Source organism: Chelonoidis abingdonii, chromosome 6 (genome assembly GCF_003597395.2).
Source record: "Chelonoidis abingdonii isolate Lonesome George chromosome 6, CheloAbing_2.0, whole genome shotgun sequence".
In the NCBI taxonomy this organism is placed as follows: domain Eukaryota; kingdom Metazoa; phylum Chordata; order Testudines; family Testudinidae; genus Chelonoidis; species Chelonoidis abingdonii.
The window spans coordinates 68,122,384-68,149,677 of record NC_133774.1 but is presented as its reverse complement, the minus strand read 5'-3'; positions in this window follow the sequence as shown (position 1 = coordinate 68,149,677).

The window sequence follows — 27,294 nt, the reverse complement described above, 5'->3', positions numbered from 1 at the left end:
TGAAAGAATTCTTGTGATATTTCAGCAATCTGGCAAATCTTCTGAAAAAAAAGATTTCAGATGTTTCAATGAGTTTAAAGACAAAACTAATATTTGTGTTATAGCACACTTAATTCTTCTCAGTGGATGGCACACATGTGGCACACAGTGGATGGCACACAGTGGATGGCACACATGTGCAACATATTTCACATGTGCAACAGCTGTTGTTCCCTTTAGAGTTAAAACACAGTTTTGCTACTGACTCCAGTGGGAAGAGGATCAGGCCCATAATTAAATGTGAATTGTAAGTAATAATATTCACGTTCCTTACTCCTGAGGCAATTAATAAATCATGGGTTCCCTCCAGGCTCCAAGGACAAGGGATATGCCAAGGAGGGCAAGAGATATCCTAAAGAAATATGATATTCTAATGGGCTGTTCATCTAGGAACCAGTGCCCTTAATGATGGAAGATAGGATAGGCTCAAATGTTACCACTGGGAAGAGAAATGAAGATGGATTTGTTGCAAGTGATCTTGTGAGAGATCTAGTGAAGAGATGAAAAGACTAATATTTGCAGTTTAATGATAATACCCAGCTTTTACATAATGCTTTTCATCATTATCTCCATTTTACAAATGGTGAAACTGAGGCACAGAGAGCTGAAGAAATTTGCTTAAGGTCACCCACCAGGATACTGGTAGAGCTAGGACCAGAACCCAGCTGTCTATAACCATTAGGCCACACTAATAGATGTACCTACAGCTTAAAGATGAGTATTTTAAAATTAAAGTACAATGAAATCCCTTCTGTAATGAAATGACATTTGGGGGAATCCTCCTGAGAATATGGCCATTTGTGTTATAGGACACTTAATTTTTCTCACTGGATGGCTCACATGTGCAATAGATATAAGGCCAGCTGTTTGGATTACACAGCTTCTACTTAAGTAGGTGAGATATTAGGATAGCTAAAACTCCACACTATTCAAAGGGTGAGAAAGATGAACAGGGCGCATTCCCATAGTACATCATTCCATAGTGTGGCACTGCCCTCACTCCACCTGGTTCCCCAAGCAACTCACATATATCTACACATATTCCTATCTTGGATTTCATGTAATAGAGTCCTCACTGTTGCATCTACGCTCAAACTCTTCCTTCCTTTGGGGTTCCAAATTACTCTTGCTTCAGGCCCTGCTTCTCTCAGTTCCTGTTGAACAGGGGAGCTCTGCCAGTTTGACTTCACACACTGGGGCTCCCAACAAGTATTTTTCCAAGATCCTGAGCTCAAATTCCTTCTGCCCTTAGTGCAAAGCCTCCACAACCTTCTCTCTTGAAGTGGTACTCAGCCCGCTATCATTCTAATTCTATCCCCAAGAGCTTCTCCCCATAGAGCTCTCTCAATTCTTTCCCCTGTAAACTGAAAGGACTCCTTTTCAGTCCTCAGTAGGGGGTCACATGACTCAAGCACCGGCCCTCATTCTCAGCTTGGTTTGATGATCCTTCTCAGAACCAGGGCTGGTTCCAGGCACCAACAAAGGAAGCAGGTGTTTTGGATGGCCAATGGAAAGGGGTGGCACGTCCAGGTCTTCAGCGACAATTCGGCGGCAGGTCTCTGCATCCTTCTGGGAGTGAAGGACCCACTGCTAAATTGCCGCTGAACAATGAAGCGACGCGGTAGAGCTGCCTCCGATCGCGGCTTTCTTTTCTTCCTTTTTTCCCCCACTTTACCGCTTGAGGTGGCAAAAAAGCTGGAACCGGCCCTGCTCTGAACTACCTGTTCTTACAGGGGCCTTGTCTTGTAATAGTGTTGTTTGGCCTCAGCTGCCATTATCCATAGGTTCAGATTACCCTGTTATAAAGGGTTAATGATTTTGTCCTGATCATAGGTATTTAAACTGGTCTTTCCTCAAAACACCTGCCAGAAATGTCAAGACCTTAGATTGGCTGTAAGACTTGCTGGTATTTGGGCTCCTCACTGACTCTTGGATGAAGGGAAGTAAAAAAATCTCTTCCTCTATTGGGAACCAAGGACCACAAGTCATTGAACAAGTCACTTAGGCCCAGATCCTTAAAGGTACTTAGGCAGTTCTCTGCTCACAATGCCTAATGATAGGCCCCTGCTCAGGGAACCCACATACCTGAGTTAGGCACCCAGACTGCCTATATGCATGGGGAGAGTTAGGCATCTAAGAATGGGATCAAAAAATGCCAGAAAACTGAATGGAGTTCCCCTTAAATTAGCCAATAGGAAATGATGAGAGAAGAGGTGTGGACTAAACCTCACCTCTCAAAGGAATTTAGGTGCCTATGTCCACTCATGATTCACAGCCATTAACCTTCTGGAGTGAGGGGTCTAAGTCCTTTCCTGAAAAAAAAAAAAATGCCTGAGAACTTTTAACCTGTAGTTAGCACATTCACCCAGGATGGGAAAGACCCAAGTTCAAATTCCCCGCTTCTGCCTGATTTGGAATAGGGATTTGATGGTCACCTAGCTTTTGGGTGTATGCCTAAACCACTGAGCTATGGGATAGAGGATAGGTCGTTCTCAATCTCTCCTACTGAAACTGTTCCACTTTGTATAACTAATTACATTGTTATTGGAACAGGGACTTCAATTTGGGTCTCCCTCATCCAGGTGAGTGCCCTAACCACAGGCTATTAAGTCATTCTCAAGCTTTGTGTGCCCATGTTTTTTGCACAAAAAAAGGACTTTTTGTGCTTTACATGACAAGTATAGACATTCTTTAAGTGCAGGAGAGGATTCATAGTTGTGAATCCCAAGCAGAGTGAGACACCTCTTTCTGGCCCAAAACTAGGTGCAAAACTCCCTTTGAGGAGTGAGGTTCTTTCCTGAGTATTTTCTGCAGACCAGATTAGGCATCTCCTCACTCTGCTTGATGTTTTTGTGGATCCCATAGGTAGGCACCCAGCTCTCCACATGCGTTGTATAGGAAGCCTGTGCACCTAACTCAGGGCTCTGTTTTGTACAAAGTAACAGGACTTCTAAGCATTAGGCACTCTAATGCTGAGTTTGAGGCCCCTTTGTGAATCTAGCTCCAGATGCCTATCCATATTGTTAGGCAACTAAATATCTTTAAAAATCTGGCTATTAGTTTATCTGGATACATCTACACAGTGAGCGGCAGCCTGCAGCAAGTCTCAGAGCTTGGGTCTACAGATTCTGTAAATGTTTGGGCTCATGCTCTGAAGCCTAGAGGGACATCTACACAGCTATTTTTAATGGGGTAGCATGAACCCTCCAAGCCCGAGACAGTACACCTGGTTTCTTAGACTCACTGCTGTAGGCTGCCATTCACTCTGCAAATGCACCCTCTGTGGGTATGTGTACACTGCAGTTGGGTGTGTGTGACTGCAGCACATGTAGACATATCCAAGATAGTTTATTTCAGTAGCTTGGGTCGTGATGAACCTGCAACAGCTCAGACTTCAGTGTGGACTAGCTGCCCGAGTTATTATTCAGGGTCCTGGGTGGGCTTATACAGCCTGCGCTGAAGCCCAGGATGCTGCCGTTCATTACCAGTCTCAAGATAACTAGATTAAAATGAGCTCGGACACTGGAATCACACTCTCCAATTTCAGCCTAGACCTATCCCATGACTCCGTTGGATCTGTTAAATGAGGATCACAGCACTTCCCTACTTCGCAGGGGTATTGTGAGGAGAAATATCTTAAGGACTGTGAAGTACTCAGACACTACAGTGATGGGGGGCCAGAGAAGTACCTCAGACAGATAAAAGGAGTAACATGGCAGTAGGAAGAGAAGTTTAGCGGAATATTTGGATCCACAGACATGTCCCTTAGAATTTAAACTATGTAAAAAAAATAGACGGGATTTCTGTTTCACTAACAAATTCTTACACGTACTTATTATTTGACTAAGAGAGAAGACAGACATTCAGGGCTTTGAAAACACAGAGCTCAGTTAAAAGCCTAATAAAAACTATACAATAAACATTGGATAAAATACTAAAACTCAAGGACATTCAGTATGATCATTAAAGACCAAATTCAATGAGGTTCTTGTACTTGTCAACCAGTCTTTAGCTGGGCACATACCGTAATTAACTATCTTATTGAATTAGGATGTAAAAAGAGAATGGTATGATCCTACACACAGGAACTGACAGTGAGTCAAAGTAAAAACACTGGTTTCTTCAGATGATTTTTAGGAGCCACCAGAGAAAGAGTAACCACCCACCAACCTGAAGTATCAGAGTTCAGCTACCCACCAGGGCTAAGCTCCCACAGCAGGACTCAAAAATAGCCTTTTATCTTAATAACTTGTATAGCATTACATCTTTTGAAAAGCGTTAACATACTTAATATCTCTAAGGAGAATGGGATATAAGTTGAGCTGGAAGTCACACTATATGGTGAAGTGAATAACCTAGTGATTACCAGACAGGAATTCTATTTCTATCTGGCTATGGTTCAGTAAAATAATATTTGTGCTCTAAATTGTTTTTTTTCTTTCTATTTCTTCTTCTTCATATGCGTATCTCTTTTAGTGAGTGATAGTGACGGTGGTAGTTCACTTTTTCCAAATTCACAGTCTTTTTCTCCAACCTGTGAACTTTTATTTAGCTTTCACTTAAAATCTATACTTTATTTTTTGCTGCGATTGCAGTAAAAAATCTCTATTTTGCAAACACATACTGCTTAGATAACTATTCCAGCAGATGGAAAAATAATATATGCAACATTGCCTGCTCAGCTGAGCTTATCAAATTGTTATTTGGAAAAGAGCAAACCAGCACTATTTTCTTCAAGAATTGGCTCTTGTCATTTTCATACTCCGACTGAAAATGTCTTTACCAATTTATGGCAACTCCTGATGTGAAGAGGACTGGAAGAATGGCAGATATGTTTTTATTGTGTAAATTATATCAATGTACTACATATAAAATATTGATACAGTGATTTAAGGTTTTGCTACCACTTTTCTATTCCATTTACAGGTATTTATGTAGGTAACTTCCATTGTATGGTTAAAATCTTCTGCTGTAATTCAGAGTTGTTTGAGAATTAACAGACAGAAAATTGACAGCCAACTGGAAGAAGATTATAGATAATATTCTGGTTCCTTTGAAAGATTACATTTATTTGCAAATATTATTTCTCCTTAAGATACATTGATTCACTGCTTTCCTACTACTGCACCTAAATCTAAAGTAATCAGTTATTTTTAAGCAGTTGCATTTTGGGACCATTTGTTGCTGAATTTCCTTTAGATAAGATCTTCATATGTTACCTTATAAGTGTTATCTTCGGTAAGTATATAAGATTTATTGCAATAATACATGACAATTTTGTAAAGGTACAGTATGGTCTGATTGTGAACGTTGCTCATAGCAGGATTATCTAGCTCCAATCTATCTGAATTTGTAACCATTATCACTTCACTGTGAACACTGGAAGAGGATTTCTCATGAAAGTCCCCTTCTGTAGTATTGGGATGCATTTCTCTGTCTGTGTCATCTCCACAGTTAAAGTGAATTTTTATAAGCTCGGCTTGAAATTATTTTTTTTCTTGAGTGTCTCAAACATACCACCACCACCACACTAGGGGCATTAAGATTTTCTCTAAGCATATTTTAGACTAGACTGTGGCTGACACTATACAGGTATTGTGGCGGGAGAGGCCTTCTGACCCGTTCATTGCCATACAAGGCACCATACATGATCTATATGGGAAGCAAAGGCATTTCACAGAAGTAGCTCTGCCTTTAGCACTACCAGCCTTGAAGGAACAGGCAGAATTATAGCATCCTCACTCAGTACAGTTGGCTCAGCATAGAAACACAATACATCCTTTGAAAGGATAATGGAGCTTCAACTACAGCATGGACTCCCCCAGTCACAGGAAGAATTCTGGCTGACTCAGACAGAAATCCCCTGAATGCTTCTCTTGCTGCATGGCCAGTGACAAAGCCAGAATCTAGCCATTAATTTTGATTCATAGTACATAGATATAAGGCCTCAACCATTAGTGAAATAAGTACAGCAGGTTGTGCGCTCAGGCATGAGCATACCTCCATAAATACCTCTTTTGTGATCCCCTTGTATCACTTACCTTAGCACAAACACCATGGCTGGATTCAGTATAAACCAAATGACTTTTAAGGTTCAGAAATTGAATGAGATCTCAGAAAAAAAATTCTGTACACCTCCCCACCAAAAAGACTCCCTATACCTACTGCTGCCTTTACCTGAAGACTTTGCTGTCTTCCCATCAGCTGTCTCTCTTGTTCCATACTTGTGGGCTTCATTCCCTTTCATTCTGCTAACATTTATGCCTTCCCAAACTGACCTTCTGAAATTCCTATCTATAGATTTTTCCCTTACATTTTCACTGGCTAGCCTTAGCTGCTGCATCTGTCCACTGAGTCTTCCACTGCACCAGTTGTGAATTTTCTTTTTGATCCTGAACTCCATACAGTACATGAAAGGATTCTAGAATATGTAGCTAAGTGCTAGGTTGAGGAACATTTAAGAAGAGTGGTGCACTACAGCATAGGCCTTATGTGTATTCTATACCTGAGAAAGAAGCTGAAATATATAGGTTTCAGAGTAGCAGCCGTGTTAGTCTGTATCCGCAAAAAGAACAGGAGTACTTGTGGCACCTTAGAGACTAACAAATTTATTTCAGCATGAGTTTTTGTGTGCTACAGCTCACTTCTTCGGATGCATAGAATGGACCACACAGACAGGAGATATTTATACATACAGAGAACATGAAAAGGTGGAAGTATGCATACCAGCAGGAAGAATCTAATCAATTTAGATGAGCTATCATCAACAGAAGAATTTCTATGGGTCATCTTAATTATCACTTCAAAAGGTTTTTTTCCTCCTGTTGAAAGCTCGTGCTGAAATAAATTTGTTAGTCTCTAAGGTGCCACAAGTACTCCTGTTCTTTTTTTGAAATATATAGGTAATACTGGCACATTTTACTGTCTGGATCCTAACATAGATAATTAGGCAAGTGCTCTCCCACCGAGTTTATCACAAGTACACCCCATTAATATCCTTAATTAAAATGTCCTATTAATGTCTGTGTTTTATTTTATAGTCCACTTGTTTTCTGGCCAAACAAACTAATTGTATTATTAGCTGCTCTTTGAATCCTCTCCAAACTCAGTTCAAAATTATTCTAAGCATTTCTTGCTTCTAACCAGTAATGCATGAACCATTCCTAAGGAGTCATTTATTTCAACAATGTTGCCTCTTCTGACTGCAAACAGATGCCAGTTTTCACACATTTTGTTCATTATTTCAAATGTAACATTTATTTTGGGTCAATGCAGGCCTAATCTTACTCCCAAGTATATCAATAGCAAAACTCCATTTGACTTAATTGGAACAGATGCAGACCTAAAGTGTAAGTTTATGTGTTGTTCATAAGAAGTTTGATGTGACTGTCCATAAAAGTATTTGATATTTGTTATTCTTCCATTTTCAGGTCTTAGCCACATAGCATCGTTTCTGTGCTTTGATTGGAGGGGCATAAGTAATAAAGAAGGGAAATTCATAAACAAACCAGTGAGGTCTTGAATCTGAGCATGGGAGCAATTCGTCAGGAACTGGCAGGAGACATGTAAGCAAAACTAGGGACTTTAAGCAGGGGCGGCTCTAGGTATTTTGCGGCCCCAAGGAAGGCAGGCAGGCTGCCTTCAGGGGCTTGCCTGTGGGAGGTCCCCAGTCCTGCAGATTCGGCAGCAGCCTGGGGGAGGTCCACAGAAGCTGCAGGACCAGCGGACCGTCCGCAGGCATGCCGCCGAAGGCAACCTGCCTGCTGCCTTCGTGGCGCTGACAGAGCACCTCCCGCGGCTTGCCGCCCCAGGCACGTGCTTGGTGTGCTGGTGCCTGGAGCCGCCCCTGACTTTAAGAACAATTTACTTCTTTCTGGGCCACAGAATCCTTACCTAAGCACCAATTAAAGTACCCTATGGACAAGCTGGGATAAGAGTTCAATACACTTTTCTTTTGTTTCACTTACACAAAATAATTTGTGATGTGACCATGTGTGTTTATAGATGTAAAGGAAGTGGCCAACTCTTTGTCTAGCTCATATAATTGGCCTAGTGCTAGGGCTCTGGAAAAGGAGTGAGGGAAAACTCCCACTGCTTTCTTAATAGACTTGATCTGAGAATGTTGATGAAAATGTAATTGCAATGACAAACTAGAAATATTCATTTTCAGTTTTTGTTCTGTTTTCCTGCCACCTCTAATTATTACTAAATTATCAGAGTCATCCAGTCCATACATACACATATATTAACAAATGTAATTATTGAATTGAATAATTTCCAGTTCCTAGTCATCAATCACCATTTACCACTGTCACTCTCAAAATTCATTTAGTAATTGTATGTGCATGTGAAATGCTAACGGTTAAGATTGTGGTCATACAGCATTGTCTCTCTTTTTTAATTAATTGCACTAAGACCAGGGCTTTTGTAAAGGATTTTGAGAGCACAGTATTGATATAGTTTTAATAATACAGCTGAATGTATACTGGAAAAAAAGTTAAAATACTTCAGATAAAAAAGGGGAATTCACTCTGACAGTATGTGCTAGCTGTAACTGTATTACGCAAAGATCCATGTAAGAAATTTGTTTGCAAACAGTGCTAGTGGAAAAGAAAGACACTCAAAACTTGTTTCAAGGTACATGAGAATACTCATGCAAAGGAGTTTTCACAACAGAATTGGTTTTGCGGCCACATTAAAAGCTATTTACTTTTGTGACTCATCCAATTAGGAGGTGGAAAAAATGACATGTAAATTAGATGATGAATCACAGAGAACTACTAGAGAATTATGATTAGTGAATGCTGGAAGCAATAGTCATGGTGAATTGTTGGTGAATAATCCGTAGTCTTCAATCTGTTTACATAAACTATTGGTGAAATAATTTTTAATAACACATTCATTACACATATTATCCTCTGTCCATGGATAATCCACAAACAAAAGGGAAGACTAAATCAAGCAAACTGTTCACTTCAAATACCTTGCACAGACCTAGTTAATATCCCAACACATGTACAAGATTTCACAGAAATATAAAGTCTATTTATTAAATTCACTGCAATAATTGTCACAGTGGTAGCTTGTGCATGTTCCGTCCTTGCTGTTAAGGGTGCGGTCTGTTACAACTTGTGTTCCAGAAGCATTTATGAATGAGTTCATCTCAATACTCTGTTAATATTATGAAATAGCCTGTTTCTAAGAGTCTTTATTGGAAATAAAAGTGAAAAGCTAAGGTGCTGGTAGCAGCAGAGGAGAAACTGAGGAGTCTGCCACAGAGATGTTCAGTCCTCGTGCAGAAGTAAGGACCTGGGGGCTCTGAACAACTGCCTTTCCCTGACTACACTAAAACAACTGTACATACACTGTGTTGAGTTACAACTAAGCTCCCTCTTGGGGTTTGTCGTTATTAACAAAGATAATAATAATATAACACAAAGTTAGACTAGGTCTTCTCCTTAGGTCTCTACCTCAGTATTGCCTAGTCTGCTTGGTCCTCTCTCATCTTTCTCACATCCAGATGGCATGTGTTATCTGCCTCCATGATTCAGCACAGCCCGCTTAATCCTTTCACAACAGGAGTAGCACCTGCTAACAGAATAGGGAGTTTTAGGCAAACATTGACCGCCTAGTATGCACCTCCCTACTACAACCATGCCCAGCGCATAGTCTCTGATTCTTTCTTCCTGGCACAAGCCATTTGAGATCCAACACTGAAAGACTCCTGTGGTTGCCAAAGGACCCGTCCATACACATCACCACTGTTTTTTCCCATGGCCAGAAGCTCATCACATGACCTTCTCCCTTTTGTTCCTGTGTGAAAAAATGCACCCAATCTCTCCCTACACTAACAGCCCAGTGCAGCGAACAGGCCATCCCCACTCAGAGTGGTCCCACTCAAGTCCCTTACTTGTAGCGAAATTATTACCACAGGAGAGGTCAAGGACTCCCCATGGATGTAAGTGTGGATCCTGCTGCCTGAAGGCATTCTTGTCATTCCAAGCTTTGCCAACATTGCACACCAAGATTTCAGGTGGTGGCCACTATGTGCCAGTTTATTTGTACAGACAAAATACATGGCCTGTCAACCCAAGGGCTCATGTCTTCCACAGAACAATATAACTGTCCAGCATTATGCCCCTGAAAATGGAAAAAAAAAATTGTATGTCCCGTCTCCCTTTTCCCCACTCTCCCACACAAACAAACTATTCACAAGTGGTTTCCCTGTGGTGTCTGTCTAATTGTCCTTTTAGGCATCAAAGGACAGTATTTTCTTATATCTTCATGTTCCCTTCAAATTTCTGATTTCTGGTTTTGTGTTTGAACCACAATTCTTTCTTCACCTGTTGCTATGAAACTTACTCAGGCTTCTTTGACCTACAAATAGGGTTTAAAAAAATATGTCATCAAGTTTTCTTGTGGCATTTCTAGTAACTCCTGTTTCCAGACCTGTCAAACACACCATAAGAATTCATTTTTTCCTCACAGATTTCTGTACTTTTACTCCTGAGAGCAAAACTTGGCTGTGTGTGTGTTTTTCTCTAGAATATCTCCATTAAAGTCTGAAATTGGTTACAAAATTGTTATTAAACTACAGTATGAAAAGCATTTAAATTTAATCTTTTTGAGATAAAAGAACAGATAGTTGCATGGACAATTTAATTTGGCAAGTTTATATCCTCCCTTCTCTGACAAACACACTAATAGTGCATATAGGATCTTCAGAGGCAGGTCAATTAAACTATAATAACAGTGCACCACTGACACTACTGTATCAGAGGGGTAGTCGTGTTAGTCTGGATCTGTAAAAGCAGCAGAGAATCCTGTGGCACCTTATAGACTAACAGATGTTTTGGAGCATGAGGTTTCGTGGGTGAATACCCACTTCGTCAGATGCAAGTAGTGGAAATTTCCAGGGCCAGGTATATATATGCTAGCAAGCAAGCTAGAGATAACGAGGTTAGTTCAGTCTGGGAGGATTAGGCCCTGTTCTAGCAGTTGAGAGGTGAAAACCAAGGGAGGAGAAACTGGTTCTGTAGTTGGCAAGCCATTCACAGTCTTTGTTCAATCCTGAGCTGATGGTGTCAAATTGGCAGATGAACTGAAGCTCAGCAGTTTCTCTTTGAAGTCTGTGATCCTGAAGTTTTTTTTGCTGCAGGATGGCCACCTTAAGGTCTGCTATAGTGTGGCCAGGGAGGTTGAAGTGCTCTCCTACAGGTTTTTGTATATTGCCATTCCTAATATCTGATTTGTGTCCATTTATCCTTTTCCGTAGAGACTGTCCAGTTTGGCCGATGTACATAGCAGAGGGCATTGCTGGCATATGATGGCGTATATTACATTGGTGGATGTGCAGGTGAATGAACAGGTGATGGTGTGGCTGATCTGGTTAGGTCCTGTGATGGTGTCGCTGGTGTAGATATGTGGGCAGAGTTGGCATCGAGGTTTGTTGCATGGATTGGTTCCTGAGCTAGAGTTACTATGGTGCGGTGTGCAGTTGCTGGTGAGAATACGTTTCAGGTTGGCAGGTTGTCTGTGGGCAAGGACTGGCCTGCCACCCAAGGCCTGTGAAAGTGTGGGATCATTGTCCAGGATGGGTTGTAGATCCCTGATGATGCGTTGGAGGGGTTTTAGCTGGGGGCTGTATGTGATGGCCAGTGGAGTCCTGTTGGTTTCTTTCTTGGGTTTGTCTTGCAGTAGGAGGCTTCTGGGTACACGTCTGGCTCTGTTGATCTGTTTCCTTATTTCCTCGTGCGGGTATTGTAGTTTTGAGAATGCTTGGTGGAGATTTTGTAGGTGTTTGGTCTCTGTCTGAGGGGTTAGAGCAGATGCGGTTGTACCTCAGTGCTTGGCTGTAGACAATGGATCGTGTGATGTGCCCGGGATGGAAGCTGGAGGCATGAAGGTAGGCATAGCGGTCGGTAGGTTTTCGATATAGGGTGGTGTTAATGTGACCATCCTTATTTGCACCGTGGTGTCTAGAAAGTGGACCTCCCGTGTAGATTGGTCCAGGCTGAGGTTGATGGTGGGTGGAAGCTGTTGAAATCGTGGTGGAATTTTTCCAGAGTCTCCTTCCCATGGGTCCAGATGATGAAGATGTCATCAATGTAGCGTAGGTAGAGAAGGGGCGTGAGTGGACGAGAGCTGAGGAAGCGTTGTTCCAGGTCAGCCATAAAAATATGGTGGCATATTTGTGGGGCCATGCGGGTGCCCATAGCAGTGCCACTGATCTGGAGATATATATTGTCATCAAATTTGAAATAGTTGTGTGTGAGTATAAAGGCACAGAGCTCAGCAGCCAGTTGTGCTGTGGCATCATCAGGATACTGTTCCTGACAGCTTGTATTCCACCTGTGTGTGGATGTTCGTGTAGACAGCCTCTACATCCATGGTGGGCTAGGATGGTGTTTGCTGGGAGGTCACCAATGCATTGTAGTTTCCTCAGAAATCAGTGGTGTCACGGAGATAGCTGGAAGTGCTGGTGGCATAGAGTCTGAGTAGGGAGTCCACATATCCAGACAGTCCTTCAGTGAGAGTGCCAATGCCCTGAGATGATGGGCATCCAGGATTTCGGGTTTGTGGATCTTGGTAGTAGACAGAATAACCCTGGTCGGGGCTCTAAGGGTATTTTGATTTGTTTCCGGTGTTAGTGTAGCGAGTGTGCTGAGTAGATGGTTCAGTTTCTGTGTATTCCTCAGTGGGATCTGAGGGAAGTGGCCTGTAGAATTTGGTATTGGAGAGTTGTCTAGCGGCCTCCTTTTGGTAGTCAGACCTGTTCATGATGACAACAGCACCTCCTTTATCAGCCAGACAACTCTCCAATACCAAATTCTACAGGCCACTTCCCCAAAGAAGCAGGTCAAGATCTAAAAGAAATAAACTGCATATAAATTAAAATTTGGTATCTTCCATTGTTGTTTTCAGTGCTGTTGTAACCATTTTGGTCCCAGGATATTAGAGTGACAAGGTAAGTGAGGACCAATAAAAGATATTACCTCACCCACCTTGTCTCTATAAATTAAGAAGCTATCAAAATATACAACATGAAACAAAATTCAGAGATAAAAGTCTGCTTCTAATCACATATGACACCATCTTTAATCTGTGTAATCACCTAGTACAGTGGTCCCCAACCTTTTTGTGGCCAGTAGCACATTCATGTTTTCAGAAGAGTGTGGCGGACACCAACAATTACTCACATACAGGGCCAGCTCCAGGCACCAGTGGAGCAAGCACATGCCTGCGGCAGCACATGCTACAGGGCAGCATTCTGTCCGCTCTGCAGAGTCGGAACATTTTTTGTTTTGGTTTGGGTTTGGTTTTTGGGTTTTTTTGGTGCCAGTTCTGGGCAGTGCAGAGAGAAGTCGGACAGAAGCCAGGAGGACAGAGATCACTGGCACCTGCAGCCTGCAGCCCTGGTGTTCTCTGTCCCCAGCAGGTGCAGGGCCCTGGCTTCTCTCCAGCTTAAGCCGCAGCCCCATGCCTGCCAGGGACCAAGAACACCGGCACCTGCAGCCTGCATGCAGCCCCAGAGTTCTCTGTCTCTGGCAGGCGTCGGGCTACGGCTTCTCTCTGGCTTAAGCCACGGCCCTGTGCCTGCCAGGGACTGAGAACACCAGCGCCCACAGTCTGCAGCCCCGGAGAAACTGGAGAGAAGCCGCAGCCCCACGCCTGCCAGGGACCGAGAACACCGGCGCCCACAGCCCCGGAGTTCTCTGTCCCCGGCAGGTGCGGGGCCATGGCTTCTTTCCCCTGCTGGACACTAGGCGGGCGCACATAAACGCCCCAGCGGGCGCCAGGGTGCATGTGGGCACCACCTTGGGGACCACTGACCTAGTAAGTGCACTTTCCAATCTAAAAAAAATAAAATAAATTAATTTAAAAAGAAGATACAAAAGCAGTGATGATGCATTTTAAAGTGTTATATCCTTGGGGGCAGCCGGTTTAGGAAGAAATCACTTGAGGCCAGAGAGCAGACAGCTAATAAAACTACCATTTATTTACACACACAGAGCTCACCTAACTGGCTGAAGCAGGCTAGGCTATAGTTCAGTAGTCCTAGAAACGAGCGCAGCTGGCTTACATTTCGAGGTGGGGGAGCCTCCACAATAGCTTTAACTTTTGCAGGGGCCTTATGAAGACCTGCAGAATCAATGATGTGTCCCAAATATTCAACAGAGGGCTTGAAGAATTCACACTTGTCTTTGCGAACTCGTAGGCCATACTCTTCCAGTCTTTGTAGGGTAGCCTCTAAATTCTTTAAGTGATCCTCTTCATTCCTTCCAGTGACCAGGATATCATCCAGATAGCACTGAACTCCTGACAAGCCACACAAGATCTGGTCCATAGCCCTCTGGAACAGGGCGGGAGCAGACGTTATTCCGAAGGGTAGGCGACAGTATCGATAAAGCCCCTTATGAGTCACAATAGTCAACAGCTCTTGGGACTTTTCATCGACGTGCATCTGTAAATATGCTTGACTCAGATCAATCTTACTGAACTTTTGTCCCCCAGCCAGGCCTGCGAAGAGGTCATCGATGCGGGGAAGCCGGTATTGCTCTGCACACAACACTGGGTTGACAGTGACTTTAAAATCACCGCAAATCCGGAGAGAGCCATCTTTCTTCACTATTGGGACGATAGGAGTGGCCCATGAGCTATGGGTAACTGGTATTAGGACTCCATTGGTGACCAGGCGCTCCAGGTCTGCTTCAACTTTTGGCCTGATGGCATATGGCACAGTTCGGGTTTTCAGATATTTTGGTGGACTGTCAGGTTTAATGTTTAATGTCACAGTGATTCCCTTCATACTTCCCAAATTATCTCCAAAACCAGCAGCATGTTTCCTTAGTATAGGGGTTAGACTGGTTTCTTCTTTAGTCATCCGGTACACTTCTGCCCAGTTCAGCTGAATCTTCTCAAGCCAAGACCTACCCATTAAGGCTGGGTAGTTACCTTTCACCATGAACAGTGGCAATTTAGCAGCCTATTTATTGAGCTTTACCTTAACATTAATAGTGCCCAACATGGGCACAGCTGTTTTTGTATACGTTTTTAGAACAGTTTTTGTTGCCTTAAGCGGAAGATGCTGTAGCTTTTTTTTATACACAGTTTTGGAGACCAGCGAGACGGCTGCACCGGTGTTTAGTTTTATGCATCTAGGTTTGCCATTTAACAACGGGGTTACCCAGTATTTATGTGAGCCCACTGCCAAAGACAACACATGCAGTGGCACTTTTGCTTGCGATGAGGTGTTACCTTGATTATTTTGGGTTTGCTTTAGGGTATGCAGGGTTTCTTTGTTTTTTTGTTGGCCAGACCACAGGCCTTTTTTTTTGTTGTTTACAGGCACATTTAATGTGTTTTTTTTTTGCCACAGTGTTGACACACCAGGTTTTTACACCAGCATTTTGATGCCTGGTGACCTGGCTTACCACAGTGGTATCATTTTCGACTTTGTACAGTTTTGTGGGTAGGTTTTTGTGACCACTTTTTGCACCCTGGGGGATGCACTGATGTATTGCGCCTCCCTTGTAGCCAGTTTTATGGAGACAACAATATTAACAGCCTTTTGTAATGTAAAATTAGCCTTTGTTAGTAGGTGCTTTTGTATAGTTTTATTGTACAGGCCACACACAAACCTGTTACGCACGGCATTATTTAACCTTTTTAAAAATTTACAGCGTTTTGCTAGCTTTTTTAAAATTGCTACAAATTGTACATTTTTTTTTTTTTTTGGTCTCTTTTGTGGAACCTATATTTTTTAGCAATTACCAGTGGTTTTGGGGAAAAATGGGACCCCAGGATTTCCACAACATCACTGTAAGATTTAGTCATAGGCTTAACAGGGTGTAGTAAGCTGCGTAGCAGGGAGTAGGTTTTAGCCCCTACAACACTTAAGAATATTGGCACCTTCTTTGCTTCTGTAATGTCATTTGCAATAACAAAAAGCTCAAAATGCTCAGTATACACATGCCACTGCTCTATATTTTCATCAAAAGGTTCCAGTGGCCTGGTCAGAATAGCCATGATTTTTAGTTTTACTTTCACAGTCAGTGCAAACAAGCAGTTTTTTTGTTTATTTTTTTACCTTGACTTCTACTTCCTTCTGTTACTGGAGCAGCACTGGCATCCCATCCATCGTTGCCATTTGTTATATCCTTGGGGGCAGCCGGTTTAGGAAGAAATCACTTGAGGCCAGACAGCAGGCAGCTAACAAAACTACCATTTATTTACACACACAGAGCTCACCTAACCGGCCGAAGCAGGGTAGGCTATCCCCTAATAATCTAACTCAGTTGCCATGGGAACAAAAACCATGACAACCAAATACACAACAAAATTCAAAACAAATCCTTCCTTCATGCAACATTAAGGACCAGATTGCAGCAGTTAGTTATTGCCCCAGGTTGAGGCTGTTGTGGAGCTGAATCAGCCAAACAGGAGTACAGGGGGAGGGAATGTGCCTTAGGGAGACAGAGTGCCTCTTGGAACTCCTCAACTTGCTAGGGAAACATGCCCACTATATCACTATTCAAGAGAGTTCTGTGTCCACTGTCCATGACGCTGGTCAGTATGGGGGGGAAGGAGGGAGAAAATGAACTGGGGCTCTCCTGCCCACCCTTTCGGGGTGGGGGGGACTTGTGCTTCAGAGGGTGCTAGTTAGGAGTAATCCATGTGCTCAGGACAGCACCAGAAATTGCAATTAGGTTGCCCCTGTGCAAGAAAGGCTGCTTGAGCGCTCTGAGCAGCCATTCAAGTCAGTAAATATTGAACCTTGTCATGTAATAGAGGTATTAACCTGTTCTTTAACCCTGACTGATGCCTAGTGACTAGATCAGGATTAAATGTCCAATCTCCTACTGTGTGTCACTAAATCATTACAAAAAACATTGTGAACTTTAAAAAAACATAAAAAAGAAAAAGTAAAAAAGAAAACACCAAAAAATAAAATAAAAAAACAACCAAGCAAAAATATAACTACCAGGAAATATAAGTTTTTTCCACTTGGGTAACTCAAACACAGAAGTTGCCATATGAGACCGCAGGAGTGGGCCATCTTGTCTAGCATACTGTGTCTGACAGTGGCCTGTACCAGCTGTTTCACAGGAGAGTGCAAGAAAAAGCAGTTTCTTCCTAGCCCCCTTCAGTTAGAGATGAGCTTTTGTTCTGTAGTATGGCTGAAAAGATTTCCCTCGTGTTGCTAAAACAAGTAATCTTTTCTCTAGAGCAAATGTGGGAAGTTTGAGTCCAAAAGGAGACAAATAGAAAATTATGAGCAATTAAATTAGAGGATTAAAGGTAGGGGTTTCCATGTTCCGTGGACCGTCAAAAGATCTTGTCCCCATTCTTCTTCATGGAAGGTGATCTTGTAGCCTGCAACAACACGGATTGAGGTGTGATGGCAGCCCTCAACATTGTTCATGATCCAGATGAGTGGAGACTGTTCATTGATTCATCGAAGACGAGTCTTAAAGTTGTTTTGCTGCATAATGGCAATGTTTGCCGCATCCAATTCCAGTTGTTTTGCAGTCCATATGAAGGAAACCTAACAATATGAACAACTTTTTGAGGGTGGCATAAAACTATGACCAATATCAGTGGCAGCTTTGTGGCATGAAGGTTGTTTGCTCTTTCCTCTGTAGACTGGGGATACACAAAGTAACTGAATGGGATAGTCGTGCAAGAGATTCCCACTACATCAAGAAAGATTGCCACTCCGACAGTCATTGGAGCTGGGAGGAAAAGTGTTCCCAGCATCCATCACTTGTTGAATCAAGAAGATTGTTGTTACCACCACTTACAATCAAGCTGGGTCTGATGAAGAACTTTGTCAAGCCCATTCGAAAAACACAAGCAGCTTTCAAAGTACCTCCGTGGAAAATTTCCAAGGTTAAGTGAAGCTAAGATAAAGAAGGTGTCTTTGTGGTCCTCAGATCTTGAACTTCTTCGAGATGATTGCATTTGACACAGGCACTGCATGGCAAGGAAAGAATGGCATGGAAAGCCTTCAGTTAGTGGGCAATAAATTTCGGGCTCGGAACAACAAGGCAGACAACTACAGGTTTTGGTGGAAAACTCTCCTCAAGGCATACAAAAGCCTTGGTTGCAACATGTCACTAAAGATACATTTTTTGCACTCTCATCTAGATTTTTTCTCCACCGAACTGCGGAGCAGTGAGCGATGAGCATGGCGAAGCGATTTCACCAGGGACATTGCAACAATGGAGAAACGCTATCAGGGCAAATGGAGCCCATCAATGCTTGCAGACTATTGCTGGACAGTGACAAGAGATGCTCCATTTAATGAATAACAAGAGACAACCAAGAAGCGCTGAGTAGACTGAAGGACTAAACTAGGTACATATAGTTTTTTGCCTTTTGTTTCATCATAAATTTTATTTATATAACCCTTTTGCTGATTTTTAAAGTGTTACATAAACAGGACAGGTGAAATATTATCATGTAAAGCAAACAAAAACACATGAAAAGACCTAGGTTTACAATTTATGATTAAAACTCTACTATCTACACAATATACATAGGCATAAAATGTAAAAACTTAAATATCTTAGAAACTGTAGCCAATCAGTTGTTTTAATTGTCATATTTGAATTCAACACATCAAAATACATAATAAATACCACATTTTATCTCTGAAGCAGACGACTTCTCAAAAACTGTAGACCACTGTTACCCCAAGGATTGTGTACAATGGAAACCTCTCAGAGATAATACATACACAATGGAGACTATTTGAAGCATGTCACAACAAAAGGTCTTTCTAACAAGCTATAAAAGTGAGAAGCAACATTATCAATGGGCCTCTCTTCACCCACAGCTTGAAACACCCTAGGAACAAAGACTGGACTAGGGATGTAGTCCCAGGCTGAAGGGATTTCTAGCCTGTGTATGGAAGTTTGATGGACTGTTTGTACCATCAGGGTGAGACACTGATGGATTCAAACCCTGTCTAGTGTATAGAACTTAGATTGTGATTTTGTTTTATTTCTCAGGTAACCAACTTTGGCCTGTACATTATTAATTACAATCACTTAAAATCTATCTCTCCATAGTTAATAAATCTGTCGTATATATTTTAACCTAAAACTATATGTTGTTTGAAGTCGAAATGGAAATCTACTCAGGAAGAGGCACTGGTGGATTGTCCTCTCCACATTGAGGGAGGGTAGGACTGGGTAATAAATTTACACCAGTCAGGCTTTTTTTCAGGGTAAGATGGTACAGTTCTGGGGTCCTAGGCTAGGGAGCTGGGAGAACTGGCTGAAAACTTCCTATTCTTAGTTCGTGAGTGGCTGGTGAAAGCATGCATATAACTGCAACTGGGTGTGTCCCTGCTTGTGTATGGCTGTGTAAGTGCAAGACCTAGAGAGGACTTCAGCTTGTCACAGCCTTACTGTGTGAGAAGGGGTGTAGACTGGTATGACAGAGGGCTCAGTGGTATCCCAGTTCCAGGTTGCACACTGGGAACATAGTATTCCCTTCTTTTCTGTCTTTCGACTGCTGAAAGTCTAACCCTACACTGAATTCTCCAATCTCCAAAGGTTCACTCAGCAGTTGTTAGGGACATAACATGATTTACTGAATTTTTCTCTCATAGTTCCTAGTATAAAAAAAGGAAAGCGTACAACCCAGGGCCGCCCAGCGGGGTGGGGGGGAAGTGGGGCAATTTGTCCCAGGCCCTGCATAGGCCCCCATGAGAATGTAGTATTCTATAATATTATAACTTTTTTTTTTTAATGGAAGGGATCCCCAAAATAGTTTTGCCCCAGGCCCCCTGAATCCTCTGGGCATCCCTGATACAACCACAGTAACTGCCAGCAAAGTTAGTAGGGCAAGATTTATATCAGTGTCAGACTGTTACTTCATTGGTACTTGAAGTAGAAATAGGGATTGTCTAAACTCATTCTAATATCAGCTATTCTAGATTCTGAGGTATTACCAGGGATTTTAAGTCCAACATCATGGTGTAAACAACCTTGGTTGGCTACATCTTTAAGCAGCTAAGTTTTAATCAACCAAACCTGAGATATTGTATCTGACACTTACAAAATTTCCAGTACAGAGCTTGGCCTGCTGCTTAAAAAGAAAATATAGTATCTTGCTAAGTAGAACATTTTCTAAATATTATTTCAGAATAAAAAATGTCTCAAATCATATTCTAGACAGTCATCCATCTGATTAAGGCAAAGGAATGTCAATAAGAGTACTGCATGCTGGAACCTACATTAGGAATATTTATCAGACTAACAAGAGAAAATCATACACACTTTAAAATAAATAAAACTCTAAGGGAGTCCAGTCCATAAATGCAACACCAGAATAGCAATAACAGGGGAATAACTGGACATGATTTTTCATTTCTGGGTTGCCTATATGCCACTTGAAAATAAGACTTATTCCTGTCTTTCCACACTTTCCCTAGTCTCATCACAATTAAATAAAAATATTCCCAGGTATAGCAATTTTAATGTTTAGGTGATGAGACATGTTTGATATTTAGCAGTGATATTTCAGCTTCATGTTAATTTGGCAGGTAAAGATGTATTGGATTACTACAGGAGTGCACCTGACAAATTAATATCTCATAACAAACTGTGTCTAATCCATTCAAACAGAGATTGGACAACTTTTCTTGGGTTGCAAACAGTTATATAACACCTTTCAGAATGTTCTATAATACATCAAAAATGCCAGTTAAAATCACAGTTCCTGTGCTCAACAGAGAACAGGTACTACTTCTTCCATGAAGCCCTGAAAGCATGCGCTGCTGTCATTACATACCAGTTCACAGAGCATGCTAGGTGCACCAGTGAGAGCAGGTTGCCTAAAGGTTTAGCAGCCTGTGTATCCATCTGGCACTCTGGAAATTCCCTCACTTCCCACTCAAGCATGTTCACCATTGGGCAGTACTGACCTCATAGCACATGCCAGTATTTAACAATTCTCATAATATTGAATTAATATCACTAATAAAATTTTTATAATTCACAGGCTTTGGTTATGTGGCCTTTACTACTGATGAACAAAACTAAAGCCCAGACTTACAGAATCCATCCAAACATTGGGGGCATCAAATATTTGTTTTCACTGTCCAATCATTAGGGAAGACTGGGGAGGCTCACTGAGAGATGACAAGTACAGCAGCAGAAAGCTCTATGTAAACTGTAGAAAAAAAGTGGTTGGAGCAGCACACATGGATTCAGAATCTTCAGTACAGAAGACGACCCTGGAGCACTGAAGCATCAAAAATGGGACACAGACACATAAAATGGACCTTGAGGCACAATTCCAAACTTAGTGCCAAAGTTCAGGCTGAGGCTGGTTATCACTCTGTGGGGGATGCCGCAATATTCAGGGTCTGAAAACACAGATGGTGGAAAAGTTCGGCTAGACTTAATAACTGCTGATGAGAGAAATGGTAGCTATCAGAGCACTTTAAACTGAGTATCCTAATGAGGTTGCTGCTGGCAAGAGCAGCATTACTGCAACCAGTCTCTGATTTTCCTTTTCCTTCTGAGAAAACAGCTGTAAACATGAAGGGGCTGCTCAGTCTTTGCTAGGTTGAAATCTAGACGAGAAGCTATGTAATTTGTTTTTTTCTAAAACAGCAGCAAACTAGCCATCCAGAGCAAGGGTAATAGTCAAAAAGGGAACAATAAGACTCTAGAGTAATCTCTTTCAAGCTGCTGAAAGAGATCCTAAAATATTCACTAAAATGAGCTAATTGAAACCTCCACTGAAGGTTCAGGAAAGTCAAGTAGGAAGGGAGCTGTGATTATGTGACATTTTTCTTTTCAAAAAGAGAGAATTCCTTGCAGTACTCACATTAAGAAGTGCTTACCAATGGGAATAAGAGTGCCACAATCTAGCCTTAAGGGCATGATTCTGCCACCTTAATCAAGTGGAGTAGTGCCTTACTCTACAAGTAGCCCTTTTTACTTCATTGGAGACTACTTATGCAGTAAGGTACAACTGGACAAGACTAAGGATGGCAGAACCTACCCTTAAACAGGGTAGAGAATCTACTTAGGCATGTTATTTCTAAGTATGCTGCATTTTACAGCCAACTGATAGCCAACTGGTGAGTGATTCAGAGGAGATTCAGGTCCTGAAAAATTCAACAAACATATCACATTTCCAAACAACCAAATTACTATTTAAAATAAATTGAAAAAAGAGCGATGAAAGCAATTTACAACATTAAACATTGGCTTTGTCAAATGAATGTATTATAACAAGCTGTAACAACACAATCAATTATGCTCATGTTTAGGAAAAAAGTTGCACTGTGTAATTTGACTGATGTTCATGATAAATAGACAGTGGGAAAGTGTTGGAAAAACTGGCAAAATAACATTCTTTCAATCAAAGCATCTTTTCTTGTTGGTAATTTACCAGCATCTCCTTCTGTCCTCACAGTGCCTCATTACAATATGGCACCCACTCATTTAAAACCTGAATTTACTGCCATCCCATATACATCTGCTATTATTTCACTATTATTGCAAATCAGAGCGGAAAATTAAGGTAAACAGCAAAAACCACTCTATCTAATACATTAGATAGAACTTCTCATCACATTATTGTAAGCCTTCTCCTTTGCTGTTGTTCTCTTCTGTCACTCATGTTTCATCTTTGGTGCACAGCCAATGTTAGGCTATGTCTACACTAGAGACCTTACAGTGGCACGGCTGTACCAATACAGCTGTGCCTCTGTAAGATCTCTCAGGTAGCCACTTGATGCTGACGGGAGAGAGCTCTCCCATTGACATAATTAAACCACTCACAAGGAGAGGAGGTAGCTATGTCAGTGGGAGAAGCTCTCCTGCTGACATAAACTTTGCACACTACCTCTTATGCCAGCTAGACTTATGTCACTCACACCCCTGAGCGACATAAATTTTGCTGACATAAGCGGTAGTGTAGACCTAGCTTTAGTGTGAGAACTAGCTGTATTTTCTCCTTCCCTCAACCCGATGCAGAAAATAAATACCTTGGAAGAGCCAACAGGTATCAAAAGTAAACATCTTTTAGGGTATTTATTCTCTAGTGATAGCATTTTGCATGGCAAATCTCAGCATGCTTGGCATGTTACTGGGATTTTTTGACTTCTCTATTGGCCTCTGTGTCCTCCTATGTTAATGCATGTTTCCAAGGTCATAGGCTCATGGGACAATATGGTTTGTTACAAATCCCATTCAACTCAAGGGAAAGACTTTCATTTACTTCAGTGGAGCGGAACTGGGCCTTTGTTCAGTCTAGAGCATCCATAGACCCAGACATTCACTGTACATAACTATAGCAGTAGACAGAGATAGCTAGGTAATTGATTACCTAAGATAAACGAAACTCTTAGAACTAGACACTCTCTTGGATAGAAGTAGTTCAGCAGTAACCTAGTTAGGATATCATCTCGTACCATGTCAGGTCATCTGAATTTTTATTTTTAGCTCTACAAGAGAACTGAGCAGAGGTCAAACAGCTCTAAGGTGTACAGGGCTATGGAACTTTTTTTCTGAGTGGAGGTGGTTTATCTTGGCTAAGCAACACAATATTTGTTGTTGTTGAATTTGTTGCTGAACTTTTACTTTGTGTGTGAAACAGTCTCCATTGTTCTAACAGAAAAGATTTGAATGCATCTACTATTAAACTAAGTTACTATGAGTTTAACTACAGGCCTGAGAAGGAGAGCAAAATTATGACTAATACATTCTGAAGCCTCTAAAATGACGTCACATAGCTCTTCTATACATAATATTTTATGATTTTAGGATCTTATATCTGAGGATTTTCCAGGGCTAGAAAGTAGTGCAGCATATCCCATTGGAAAGCTGTGAGTCTATTCTTTTCATTGATATAAAATTCCCATTTTCAGCTTTCATGGAACACGAGATACCAGACCTTAAAACCCTTCAACTCATCTAGTATTGAAAATTGCCCATCCTGGGTCTCAACACAGAGGAGCTTTTCAGACAAAATTTCACAAATTTGGGGGATGGTGAGAAAAGAAGGAAACAATTTATGCCTATGTTTTTAAAAAATGATGTCTGTTGAAAGCTGCTAGAAGATTTGGAATGTTTAAAGTCATCACAGCAGAGATGGAATAATGGGCATACTTCAGCTGAGGTAGTGAAAGGTGAATTATAAATATCATTTATCACATGTGTATCAACACTATATCTATTTATCTATCTAAAGCAATGCCCAGATATAGGTATATAATAACACACATGAGGATTATGGTTAAAGTAAAACTTAGATATAGGTATATCAGAACAACACAGATGTGATAGATAGATAGATAGATAGATAGATACACTAGGCCACATCATTGCATAATAGCCTGCAAACATCAAGGTTATTTTTTAGTAATGGAAATACAAAGTAGTGATTATAAAATGACCTACTACGTTTGTATTTTTCCATCTTCTTCCAGTTTAAAAATCACCAAATGGACAGATTTTTTTTAAACTCGTAAAACACATGCTTCAAGGCTGAAAACTTGTCTTCCAAGTTTAAACCTAGAGTAAAATTTTACAGCTAAGTCATAAACCCATGAAAATAGAGGGTTATAATGGAAATACTGACACAGCCTTAAATACTTGTGGGCACAGCTACAATATAAATCACCCTCAGTGTAATAATAATAATAATAATAATAATAATAATAATAATAATAAAACCCTCGCCATGAATAATATCAGGGTGTTAGAGACACTCCATGGAGTTGGAAAAAATATAAAGAAATACAACAAAACAACTAAACACACACACACACACACACACACACACACACAGATGAATGCTGGAATAATGGGGGAAAGCTGCAGAAACGTTTTCTGAAATACCAGCAGCAAAATGAAACAAAGTAGAACTCAAGTCATCATCCTCTAATTGGTTAATAGCACCTGTGACTGATTGATGTAGAGCTCCAATATCAGCAAAGCAGCTGTGCTAAGCTATTCTTCAAGTGACCCCCTGCACTCTTGGATGAAGCACAGGAATAATAGATTTGTTCTAAAATAAAGCTTTTAAATGTTTTAAAAGGTTTGTATCTGAGCTGTTGATATCATCACTGTTAAAATCACAGGGTCAAGCAGGGCCGCCCAGAGGATTCAGGGGGCCTGGGGTCTTCAGCGGTGGGTCCCGGAGTGGAAGGACCCCCGCCGCCGAATTGAAGCCAAAGACCCAGAGCAGAAGAAGCGCCAGGGCCCTGGGCCCAGAGAGAGTTTTCCAGGACCCCCAGAGCGAGTGAAGGACTCCTCTCCAGGGGCCCTGAAAAACTCTCGTGGGGGCCCTTGTGGGGCCCAGGGCAAATTGCCCCACTTGTCCCCCCCTTCTGGGCGGCTCTGGGGGGAAGGGCAGGTCTATGCCTTAGAACCTGTTGGATTTATTGCTGTAGAGCACAAGAAAAAGAATCCACGACTTTATCTTTTCTTGTTTAGTCCTGAATTTATTATTCTGTGTTGCAGTATAAATACTAACTCAAGTTTAAAGAAGTTTTATGTGTCCACTTCTGAAACCTGAATACGGTCAATGCAAATTTTTTTTCAAGGATCAATGAACTAATTCAGAGAAGTGAATATTCTGCTTGATCCCCCATTGCCCTTGAACCTTGCATCTGTTTATTTTTTTAAATCAAGTTAACCCTTTCCTCCATTATATTTCATTTTTCTATTTCTCTGAACTTTGGGGTTCTCAGGAATCAGAACCTTGGTATTAGCACCAGAAGTGCTGATACCTTCATAGTGAGGATGTTCCAGATCCTTCAAGCCTTCCTGACCTGAGTAGACCTTACTTAGACATGTTGTCTAAGAGAAAAAAAAACCATGGAACTACCAATATAACTAAGTGTACCGAAAGAGAGTCCCAATTTTCCAACCAAATTTTACAAACTCAAGTGGTTCAGATATACTTCAGATGAAAGCCAGATATGATCTCTGAATCTTTTGAGATTCATCCATCAGTTGATTTTGCTATAGACACATCAGACTAAAATTCCTCAATGCACTTGAGAAATTAACTAGAAAATCTAATCACTAGGAATCTCTCTTGGTACAAAGGAGAGATTCTGCAAAAGTGTGTTACTACTATTTGTACGGTCATTAATAGAATTACAGATATAAGTGGCAATGGCAGAATGACAGCCCATGGTGAAAGAAGTTCTTCATGAAGAGAACCACAAACATATGATGGCCTTGTGGTAAAGGTTGGAACTGAGTAGATCTAGAATCTGTTTCTGGTTCTAACACAGATTTCTTTATTAACCTTGCTCAGGTCACTAATCTGTCTGTCTCACTTCCTCAATAACAAATGGGGATTGAGAATATTTTTCTACCTCACGGGGTATTGTGAGGATAAATACAGTCATGGGAGTTGCTGAAATACCACAGTGATAAGTACCATAGGAAATCCTAGAAACAAACACCTCAAAATGGACTATTGGAGATGTGGTGGGCAGAGACATCACAAAGCACAAAATCTGTCCCACTTTGAATATAGCTTGGACAGTAGTTTCCTTCTCCAGGCCTATAGCATAGCTCTGTGAATCTCAAAAGCCTGTGATTTCAACCTTTCAGAGTGGGTCCAATAAAACATGCTACTTCACCCACCTTGTCTCACTCATATCCTGGGACCAACACAGCTACAACACTGCAAATAAATTAAAGGGTTATTGTCAACTTGCAATTTGGTCAATTTACATCTGCCCCTGAGTGCCTTAGCCAATTGTTGTTGTTTTACGAGAACTTTTTCCAATTAACTATTTTTCCTCCTTTGTTGCTGTGTAAAACAACCCATAAAAATGTATAGGGAAACTGATTGACTGACAGTATAGGAGAAATAGCGAATTAGCTGGCTAAACACAGAATGCTATTAATCAACCAAAGTAAACAAACTGAAATATATATACTGTGATAGACCCAAGCCAGTGGGATACAGGAGTCTGGTCCTATTGGCATCCCAGGGGTGGGCGGGCAAAGCCCGCCCACTTCTAAAGGACCTCCCCCCAGCCTAAGGGGAGGATCCACAGGTCTAGAACACCAAGTAGTGCTGGGGGACAACTAATGAAAAAAAGCAGGAGCGGGAGTGAGGTCACAGGGCTAAATGAAGGGAACCCGATGGGGACACCGAGCAGAGAACCCCAGACAACGCCCACTGCTCCTCGAAGGCGTCAAGGGAGCCAGTGGACGCCGCCCAGAGGAACTCCGCTCGGATGCGTGAACGGACAGA